Here is an 11,697-nt window from a genome sequence, read left to right as displayed (position 1 = left end):
GTTGCATTTTCAAGGGCATGTTGGCAACATCTGTCAATGTTTTAAACACACATATATTCTTGGAGCCAGAAATTCCACTCTGTGAATCCATCCTACAGAAATGCTTGCATGTGTGCACAGGGCTGTATGGACGAGGTTCACTGTAGTGCACATTTTGTCGGTGCAAGAACCCCAGAGACAGCACGGGGCATGGGTATCGGTAGGTGCAGCATTAACCTGTGGGGCATTCGTTTTATGGAATACTGTGCAGGCACTCGGAGGAGGAAGGAGGCAAATATACATCATTGCTCTGGGAAGATTACTGGTGATATTTTAGATGAAAAATAAAGCACACAGTAAAGCATATGGTATAATCCAAGTTGTACAACAAAAAGCATATATACATATGTATGTACACACATATATTCTTGTGTGTTATTATGATATTTCCAAAAAGATGTATGAAGAATATTAACAGCTGAGGAAATGAAATGGGAGCTGAGGAGAAGACCTTTTATTTACATTTTATGTCCTTCTGCACAGTTTGGAGTTTGCTGTTGGGTAGGTTTTTATTATGTCCATGATACTTCATGATACTTACAGGCACAGGAATGATGACATTGTAGGGCTTTGGGATTCTGCTTCTGGAATTCCTTTCCTGGCTGTGCCACTAAGAGTAGATATGGAGCCGGTCACTTTCCCTTTTCCTCCCTGAGACTCAGCTTCCCCACCTGTAACATGGTGTGTGTGTGTGTGTGTCTGTGTGTGTGTGTGTGTGTGTGTGTGTGTGTGTGTGTGTGTGTGTCAGGGAGTGTGGTGGAGCAGGTGATCTCTCAGTGTCCTAGGGGCAGACAGGCCAGGCTGCTCCTGGCATAGGTCCAGAGTTGGGGCGTACAAGCCTGGGAGTTCCCATTTGTTGTGTCAGGTTTCCCCCTGCTGGCCTCTCAGGAAGTGCTCAGGAAGCTTCCAAGAAAGAGGTTCTCAAGGGTGGTTGTACCGCCCCTTGGGTGTCCTTTGGAGATGTGTGGAGTTGTTTGGGGATGTGGCGGTGTTGGGGGGCAGCTGGCATTTAACGGGCAGGGGCTGAGAGACCCTAGACATCCTCCAAGTCTTGAGACAGTACTGCACAGTGAAGAATTGTCTCACATCCTGCATGGCTTTTGAATGAACCAATGAAGAAATCCTGTTCATAATTGTCTGAGCCTGAAACTCACTCTACTTTACAAACATTAACAAAGTCTTTTGCGTTTTTGTTTGTTGCTGTTCTGTTTTGCACTGTTTTAGGGTCTACTGAATTGCAACCATCCTGTAAATCAATGATGCTTGCTCTTTGCTTTGTCTAGAACTTTACCAAGAGTTGTTCACCATCTCATAAAACCACGTCACCAGGGGCTCCTGTGTGGTCCCCATTTCCACCCACTTGTATCTGCGTGCATTTGTAGCCATATTCCTTGGCAAATCCGTAACCAGAGAGACCTGAGAGGTCTTTTAACAGATGGAGAACTAAATGTTACTAAATTAGCAGAGGTATATGAAATGCAGAGGTTTTATTTTGTTTGTTTTTTATTTTCTAATTTTTTCCAGCTTTATTGAGATATTAGAGATATATAACATGTAAGTTTAAGGCGTAAATGTGATGATTTGATATACGTACGTATTGCAAAATGATTACCACAATAAGGTTAGTTAACACCTCCATCCCCTCATAAAATTACCTCTTTTTTTGTGTGTGGTGATAACATTTAAGACCTCTGTTAACAACTTTCAAGTATATAGCACATTTTGATTATATTCACCAGGTTGTAGATTAGATCCCCAGAACTTATTCATCTTATAGCTGGGGGTATGTACCCTTTGACCAACATCTCCCCATTTTCCCTACCCCCCCCCAGCCCCTGACAACCACCATGCTACCCTCTGTAAGTTCAGCTTTTTAGATTCCAGATAGAAGTGAGAACATACAGTGTTTGTCTTTCTCTGTTAGATTTATTTCACCTAGTATAATGCCCTCAGGTTCCACCCATGTTGTCGCAAAAGGCAGGATTTCCTTCTTTTATGGCTGAATAATATTGCAGTCTCTGTGTGTGTGTGTGTGTGTGTGTGTACATTTTCTTTTCTTTTTGTTGAAGTATAGTTGATTTACACTGTTGTATTAGTTTCAGGTGTACAGCAAAGGGATTCGGTTATAGTTTTTTCAGATTATTTTCCATTATAGTTTATTACAAGATATTGAATATAGTTCCCTGTATACAGTAAACCCATGTTGCTTCTCTATTTTATGTATAGTAGTTTGTTTCTGTTAATCTCATACTCCTAATTTATTTCCCCTCCTCTAACCCCCTTTGGTAACCATAAATTTGTTTTCTATATCTGTGAGTCTATTTCTGTTTTGTATACAGATTAATTTGTATTATTTTTTAGATTCCACATATAAGTGATATCATGTAATATTTGTCTTTCTTTGTCTGACTTACTTCACTTATTATGATATTCTCTAGGTCCATTCATGTTGCTGCAAATGGCAATGTTCTATTCTTTTTTATGGCTGAGTAGTATTCCATTGTATATATATACCACATCTTCTTTATTCATTCATCTGTTGATGGACATTTAGGTTGCTTCCATGTCTTAGCTATTGTAAATGTGCTTCTGTGAACGTTGGGGTGCACATATCTTTTCAAACTAGGGTTTTTGTCTTTTCTGAATATACGTCCAAGAGTGGGATTGCTGGATCATATGGTAACTCTATTTTTAGCTTTTTTTTAAGGAACCTCCATATTATTTTCCATAGTGACCACACCAATTTACATTCCCACCAACAGTGTAGGAGGGTTCCCTTTTCTCCAAACCCTCTCCAGCATTTATTATTTGTAGACTTTTTGATGATAGCTGTTCTGACAGGTGTGGGCTGATACCTCACTGTGGTTTTGATGTACCTTTCTCTAATAATTAGCTATGTTGAGCATCTTTTTATGTGCCTGTTGGTCATCTGTATGTCTTCTTTGGGGAAATGTCTATTTAGGTCTTCTGCCCAATTTTTGATTAGGTTGTTTGTTTTATCTATATTGAGTTGTATGAGCTGTTTGTATATTTTGGATATTAACCCCTTGTCAGTCACATGGTTTGCAAATATTTTTCCCCATTCTGTAGGTTGTCTTATTGTTTTGTTGACAGTTTCCTTTGCTGTGCAAAAGCTTTTAAGTTTGCTTAGTTCATATTTGTTTACCTCTGCTTTTATTTCTTTTACCTTGAAAGACTGATCTAAGAAAATATTGCTACAATTTACGTCAGAGACTGTTTTGCCTATGTTTTCTTCAAGGAGTTTTACAGTGTCATGTCTTTTATTTATTTATTTTACTATTTTTTTTGCCTGCATTGGGTCTTTGTTGCTGCATGTGGGCTTTCTCTAGTTGCGGCGAGCAGGGGCTACTCTTCGTTGTGGTGTGCGGGCTTCTCATTGTGGTGGCTTCTCTTGTTGCAGAGCACAGGCTCTAGGCATGTAGGCTTCAGTAGTTGCAACACGCGGGTTCAGTAGTTGCAGCACACAGGCCCTAGAACATGCAGGCTTCAGTAGTTGTGGCACGTGAGCTCAGTAGTTGCGGCTCACAGGCTCTAGAGTGCAGGTTCAGTAGTTGTGGCACATGGGCTTAGTTGCTCTGTGGCATGTGGGATCTTCCTGGACCAGGGATTGAACCCATGTCACCTGCATTGGCAAGTGGATTCTTAACCACTGAGCCACAATGGAAGTCCCATGTCTTATATTTAGATCTTTAAACCATTTTGAGTTTTTTTGGTATTTGGTGTGAGGGAGTATTCTAATATTATTGGTTTACATGTAGCTGTCCAGCTTTCCCAACACCACTTGCTGAAGAGACTGTCTTTTCTCCATTGTATATTCTTGCCTCTTTTGTCATGGATTGACTGTGGGTGTGTGGATATAGTTTTGGGCTCTCTTCTGTTCCATTGATCTATGTATCTGTTTCTGTGCCAATACTATGCTGTTTTGATTACTGTAGCTTTGTAGTATTGTCTGAAGTCTGAAAGGGTTATGCCTCCAGCTTTGTTCTTTTTCCTCAGGATTACCTTGGCAATTCTGGGTCTTTTGTGGTTCCATATAAATTTTAGTATTATTTGTTCTAGTTCTGTGAAAAATGTCATGGATATTTTGATAGAGATCACATTAAATCTGAAGATTGCTTGGGTAGTATGGCCATTTTAGCAATATTAATTCTTCCCATCCAAGAGTATGGGATATCTTTCCATTTCTTTGAATCTTCAGTTTCCTTTATTAATGTTTTATAGTTCTCAGGGTATATGTCTTTCACCTCCTTTGTTAAGTTTATTCCTAGGTATTTTTTTTTGACACAATTTTAAATGGGATTTTTGGGGGGTCACTTTCTGATATTTCATTGCTAACCTAAAGAAATGCAACATATTTCTGTTTATTAATCTTGCATCCTGCTCCCTTGCTGAATTCATTTATCAGTTCTAATAGTTTTTGTGTGGGTGTTTAGTATTTTCTGTATAGAGTATCATGTCATCTGCATATAATGACAATTTTACCTCTTCCCTTCCAGTCTCATACATTTTATTTCCTTTTCTTATCTGGTCACTGTGGCTAGGATTTCCAATACTATGTTGAATAGAAGTGGTGAGAGTGGGCGTTCTTGTCTTGTTCCTGAATTTAGTGGGAAGGCTTTCAGCTTTTCACCATTGAGTATTAAGTTGGCTGTGGGTTTGTCATAAATGGCTTTTGTTATATTGAGATATGTTCCCTCTATATCCACTTTGGTGAGAGTTTTTATCATGAATGGATGTTGAATTTTATCAAATGCTTTTTCTGCATCTATTGAAATGATCATGTCGCTTTTGTCCTTTCTTTTGTTAATATGGTGTATCACATTGATCGATTTGTGTTATGTTGAACCATCCTTGCATCCCGGGAATGAATCCAACTTGATCATTGTGTATGATCCTTTTTATGTATTGTTAGATTTGGTTTGTTAATAGTTTGTTGAGGATTTTTACGTCTATATTCACCAAACTTATTGGCCTGTAATTTTCCTTTTTTGTAGTGTCTTTTTCTGATTTTGGTATTAGGGTGATTGTGGCTTCATAAAATGAATTTGGGAGTGTTCCCTCCTCTTCAGTCTTTTGGAATAGTTTGAGAAGGATAGGTATAAGTTCTTCTTTGTATGTTTGGTAGAATTCCCCAGTAAGCTGTCCAGTCCTGGACTTTTGTTTGCAGGGAGTTTTTTTGTTGTTTTTTTGTTTTTTATTTTTGTTTGTTTTGTTTTGTTTGCGGTACGCAGGCCTCTCACTGCTGTGGCCTCTCCCGTTGTGTATCACAGGCTCCGGATGCGCAGGCTCAGCGGCCATGGCTTACGGGCCCAGCCTCTCTGCGGCATGTGGGATCGTTCCGGACCGGGGCATGAACCCGTGTCCCCTGCATTGGCAGGCAGACTCTCAACCACTGTGCCACCAGGGAAGCCTGGTTTTTTGTTTTTTTAAAATTACACATTCTATTTCACTTCTAGTGATTAATTTGTTCAAATTATCTGTTTCTTTGTGACTCAATTTTCATAGCCTCTATGTTTCTAGAAACTTGTCCATTTCTTATAGGTTGTCAAATTTGTTGGCATATAACTGTTCATAGTATTCTCTTAATGATTTTCTGTATATCTGCAGTATTGGTTGGTATTTCTGCTCTTTCATTTCTTGTTTTGTTTATTTGGGTCCTCTCTCTTTTCTTCCTGGTGAGCCTGACTAGAGGTTTGCCAGTTTTGTTTATCTTTTCAAAAAACCCACTCTTGTTTTTGTTGATCTTTTCTATTGTTTTTTTTATCTCTATTTTATTTCCTCTCTAATCTTTATTTTTTTCTTCCTTCTGTTGACTTTGGGTTTTGTTTGTTCTTCTTTTTAAATTCTTTTAGGTGGTAGGTTAGGTTGTTTATTTGAGATTTATTTCTTGAGGAAGGCCTATATTGCTATGAACTTCCCTCTTAGAACTGCTTTTGCTACATCCCTTAGATTTTGTAAGGCTGTGTTTTCATTGTCTCAGGTATTTTCTGATTTCCTTTTTGATTTCATTGTTGACCCACTGGTTTTTCAGTAGCATGTTGTTTAGTTTCCACGTGATCATTTTTTTTCTACATTTTCTTTATCCATTCATCCATTCATGAACATTTAGGCTGTTTCCATGTCTTGGCTATTGTTAATAATGCTGCAACGAGCATGGGGATGGAGATACCTCTTTGAAATAGTGTTTTCATTTCCTCCAGATATATACCCAGAAGTGGGATTACTGGATAGTGTGGAAGTTCTATTTTTAGTTTTTTGAGGAACTTCCGTACTGTTTTTCATAGTGGCTGCACCAATTTACATTCCCACCAACAGTGTAGGAGGGTTCCCTTTTCCCAAACCCTCACCAATACTCATTACCCTTGTGTTTTTACTGACAGCCATTCTAATAGACGTGAGGTGATACATCGTTGTGGTTTTGATTTGCATTTCCCTGATGATAAATTATGCTCAGCACCTTTTCATGTACCTGTTGGTCATTTAAATATCTTTTTTTGGAAAATATCTATTCAAGCTCTCTGCCCATATTTTAATCAGATTGTTTGGTTTTTTGCTGTTGAGTTGTATGAGTTCCCAGTATATTTTAGATATTAACCTTTTATCAGATAGATGGTTTGCAAACATTTTCTCCCATTCTGTAAGTTGCCTTTTTATTTTGTTGATTGTTTCTTTCACTGTGCAGAGGCTTTTGAGTTCGATGCAGTCCCACTTGTTTATTTTTGCTTTGGTTGCTTGCACTTTTAGTGTCATACTTAAAAATTTTGGCCAAGACCAACGTCAAGGAGTTTTTCCCCGTTTTCTCAGACCCAGTGTCCACCTGCCCTTTTTCTTGTTTACAAGGCTTTTCCTACTCTGACCTTGCCCCACCTCTCATTAATTAATTAATTAATTATCGTAACAGATATTCACTGAAATCTTAATATGTTCCAAGAAATGTGCTCCGGGTTAGGGGCACTGCAGTGAACAAAAGAGATCAGGTCCCTGTTTTCAGGGACCTTACATTTTCATTGGGGGAGGGGTGTCAGGTAACAAAAGTTAATAAACAAGATAATAATTACAAATTGTGATTATTGATATGAAGGAGAGGAAATGGGAGTAAGAGGGGTAGACCTGAAAGGTCTCTCTGAGGAGGTGACATTTGAAGTGAGTCCTGACGGTGGTGAAGAGGCAATATTTTCATTACTAATGAAAAGCTACTAATGAAAGTGTTTTAATGTGCCTACTAATGAAAGTGTTTTAATGTGCCTACTAATGAAAAGCTGGGGAAAGAGTGTAGTTCCAATGGCAGGGACAGCAAGTGCAAAGGCCCTGAGGCAGGGCAGACCTCGGTTGTTTCAGGAACACAGAGGAGGCCATTGTGGCTCCAGTATAGTGGCTGACGGGTGTGTGCTAGGAGACAGGGCTGGAGGGGTCATTTATTAGACACCATCTGTAAACAAGACACAACCCTGTCTCCTGGCACTTACTTTCCCGTCTGCTCAGACTGCTTGCTTCCTGACCATGATACTTCCCTCTACTTCTCTGAATCTTACCCACCTTTCAAGACCAGCTCCTATCCATCTCCTCTCAGAAACTCCCCTGACTCTCCCAGCTCTTAGACATGGGGGATGGGGGGGACGCCTAGTATGTGTTGAAGCAGGCGGCTCTGTTCACTCTCTTGCCAATGTTTCTCAAGGTCTTATGGTTTCTTATGGTCTTCAGACCACCTGTATCACAGTCCCCTAAAATGTTCCTAAGTTTTGAAAGTGTTTTTAGTGAAATGTTTAAGTTATAGCAAATAGAATTACATATATTTATATGCTCACTATCTGCTTTCAAGAACTTTACCATTCGTCCATATTTGCTGCAGTTCTGTTTTTGTTTCTTAAGAAATAAAACACGTTACAAATACAGGTGAAGACTGAGTGCTTGTTGAAGTGCAGATTCTAAGGCCCTAGCCTGGGTCTACTCGCTCAAAATCCCTGGAAGTAGAGCTGGCAATGTGCATTTTTAACAATCCATCCTCCCTCCTCCTCTCTCACCCACCACGATTCCTATGCATAGTGAAGTTTGACAATTACTGATATATGCCAGTTAAAATCTGCCCCATCAAGCAGTTGCCTGTTCTTCCTTATAGCCAACTCAGGAGGTCTTAATCTTTGCTATGCATCAGGGTCACCTGGGGAACTTTTAGAAATGCAGATGCCCAGTCTCCTCCCTAACCTTGTGAATCAGTTTGGGGCAGGGATGTCAGGCAACTCTATGACCCAAACCTCAAAAAGGTGGATTTTTTTTTTTTTTTTTTGTGGTACGCAGGCCTCTCACTGTTGTGGCCTCTCCCGTTGTGGAGCACAGGCTCCGGAGCACAGGCTCAGCGGCCATGGCTCACGGGCCCAGCCGCTCCGCGGCATGTGGGATCTTCCCGGACCGGGGCACGAACCCGTGTCCCCTGCATCGGCAGGCGGACTCTCAACCACTGTGCCACCAGGGAAGCCCCAAAACGTGGATTTTTGATGGTTGCCAGGGGTGGGGAGGAGCAGGGCATGGAGTGGGGAGGACCCATCTCCCTTGTTCTGTTTGAAGCATTGCTAGGATCATCAAAGTCATGTTCAGATATCCTTCCACTTGCTCTCCCCCAGAATAATGTCAACAAATATTTCCCATGCGCCTGACTGCTGGGCAGAGCTGCTAGCAAAAGACGTTGGTCAGGTATTTGTGGGGAAGAAGACCTGACCCATATCTGGGCTGCAGTCCCAGTGGGTGGACTGGAGGTTGAGTTGCCAGATTTCGCAAAGAAAATGACAGTACACCTGGTTAAACTTGAATTTCAGATACCTAATGCATAATTTTCTAATAGAAGTATGTTCTAAACATTACATGGAACATACACTAAAAAAAAAAAAAATTGTTGTTTATCTGAAATTCAAGTTTAACTGGAAGTCCTGTGTTTTATCTGGAAATCCTACCTGAGGGGGTATCTTCAGCTCCTGCAAGCCTCAGTTTCCCCGTTTGGAAGATGAGGGGGCCTGGACTTGATGACTTCTGTGGGTTCTTATGGCTCGGATGCTTGTAGCAGTCAGTTTAGAGGCATCCCACTGTTCTGGGAGCCCTTCTCCCGTGCTCCACCAGAGGGCGCCCTGGCTCAGCTCAGCGAGCTCCAGGCCTATGGCTCAGGGAGCGGACTGCTCGGTCCCTCTGGCTCTGGGTGGCCATCTGGAAACCGGGTTGTGAGGCTTCGATGGCCCCAGGTCCTTACTCATCCCTAGGATAGCTTATTCAGAAGGAGACATGGGAGATCTCTTAGAGTCTCTGAAGAAGAAACCATCTCAGTCAGCTCCCCCTCTACCATTATATAGAAAGGAGACTGGACCCCGGAGGGGAAGGCACTTGTCCAGGCTCACACCCCTGTCCTGGAAACTAGACTTATGATTCCCTATCCAGAGCCTCTTTACCTCCTTAGGGTGCCCTTATTTCTGCTTCCTGTTGGACATATTTTAACCCTTGCAGTCTTTTTTTTTTTTTTTTTTGTGGTACGCGGGCTTCTCACTGCTGTGGCCTCTCCCCTTGCGGAGCACAGGCTCCGAGCGCGCAGGCTCAGCGGCCATGGCTCACGGGCCCAGCCGCTCCGCGGCATGTGGGATCTTCCCGGACCGGGGCATGAACCCGCGTCGTCCGTATCGGCAGGCGGACTCTCAACCACTGTGCCACCAGGGAAGCCCTACCCTTGCTGTCTTAAAGCCAAAACCAACACAGACACCAGGCAGCCCAGCACAGCCTAACAACTGTGACCTGCCTGAGTCTCTTCTCAAAGGGGATGTGGTCTTGAAACCTTACAAATGAGAGAGGACCAGGGGTAAAGGACCAGTCCAGGCAGTGGAGAAAGACCAGGCCCCTCACATTTAAGTTGGGAATATCATCATCCTCCTCTATGAGGAAGGGACCATGACCTATGCGGCAGGGACCATTATCATCAGGATTTTACAGATGAGGAAAACAAGCTCAGTGTTTGGTCATTGGACTGAACGGGGCTCAGTCCAGTTCTGCAGCAGATGTTGGGAGGGAGGGAGGGAGGCTGGCTTCTGTTACCAGGATCTAGATGATCTCCAAGGGACCCATACCCCCTTCAAGGAAAAGAGGAATTGCTCAAAGGGAGAGATACCCACCACTTCAGAGCAGGAGGTGATTTTAGGAGACTTACAGACTTGGCATGAATTAACATTGAATTAAGTGTAATTCAGTTCTCTTCTGGACCATTTGATTATCAAAGAGAAAGTCTCTTAGATTTCTTCTTTTGACAAGAAACAGAGCATCCTTCAAGCACAGGGGACATTCATGATTGGGTGACATTTTTTTCCACTGTATTTTTTAAAATTTATCTTTAAGGTTTATCTCTATGGTAAATGATACTGGTTTTCCACCCAAGGTAATGAGATAATTTCTTTTAAATGGTAAGTTTTTGTTTTGGTTTGTTTTTTGTTTGTTTTTAAGAGATTTGACTTAAAGGGAGGAGAAGCACAGATAGAAGGAGAATGTGAAAACACTGCCTTTACGGATTCTGAGGGCCCCTCTCAACTCAGCTGATCCGTGTTGCTGCAGCCAGCAGTCAGTGAAGCCCCACCCTGTCCTCCCAGGGCCCCAGGCTGATTCATGCTCCTTGCCTCTCTCTGATGCTGCCTTTCCCTTGAAAACTGAGAAACTCCCTAGAGGGAGGCATCCAGATATGGGGGAGAAAGCTCTGGATTCCAGTTCCTCCCATTTTTCATTGCCTCATCACATGGTCAAGTCACTCAATCTCCGTGAACCTCAGTTTCCTCATCTGTGAGTAAGTTGGTGGCAGAGCTGTCGTGATAGTGGGTGCTGTGTGTTGCACGGGTGATCTGCCCCAGGCTGACCAAGGCACAAGGACTGCATCCTACAGTCTCAGGGAAAATGTCACATCACATCTCCCTCCCTACCCAAAGGAACAACCCATCGAAGCCATGTTCCATCAGAGCTCTTGGCTTTATTTCCCTTACAGCACATGTTTCTACCCAAAATGGTCTGACTTGTGCATTGTCTGCTTAGCCAGAATGAAAGCTCCAGGGCAGCAGGGGCCATGCCCGAGCTTACTCATGAGAACATAGGACATGCCTAGCATAGTGCAGGCATCTGGTGAACGTCATCGAATGAATGAATGAGCCGTTACCGAAATTTACGCTATCAGTCTCTGCCTAGATTCCCAGAGATTATGAGACTAGTGCTGGTCTTGAGTTCCTCAAATGGCCAGTCTCTCCTCCTTCTGGTGTGAAAACAGAACACCAGAATACAAGTTTATGAGATGAGTTTTATGATTTTTTTAAATGAGTTTGTATTATGTTAGTAGTTTGAAAATAGTTTAAAATAAGAGAGGAATAAACCAACTCTAGGCTTGGCATCTGAAGACCTAGCTCTGTGGTCCATTGCAACGGAGCACACTTCCTGGACCTGTTTCTCTGTCTCGAAGGGGTGCCTCGGAACACCAGCCTGAAATATCACACCAGCGTGGTGGGCACAAAAGAGCTTCGAAATGTGCTCTATGGACTTAGGATGCCGTTATCTTTCCAGAACCAGGGTGTTCTTTTTAAAGCCAATCTAATCTTGTCTGTCTCTTTCCTGGTTTAAAACCCTCCAACAATTTCC

Source organism: Delphinus delphis, chromosome 3 (assembly GCF_949987515.2).
Source record: "Delphinus delphis chromosome 3, mDelDel1.2, whole genome shotgun sequence".
NCBI classification, from domain to species: Eukaryota; Metazoa; Chordata; class Mammalia; order Artiodactyla; family Delphinidae; genus Delphinus; species Delphinus delphis.
This window is presented reverse-complemented; position numbering follows the sequence as displayed.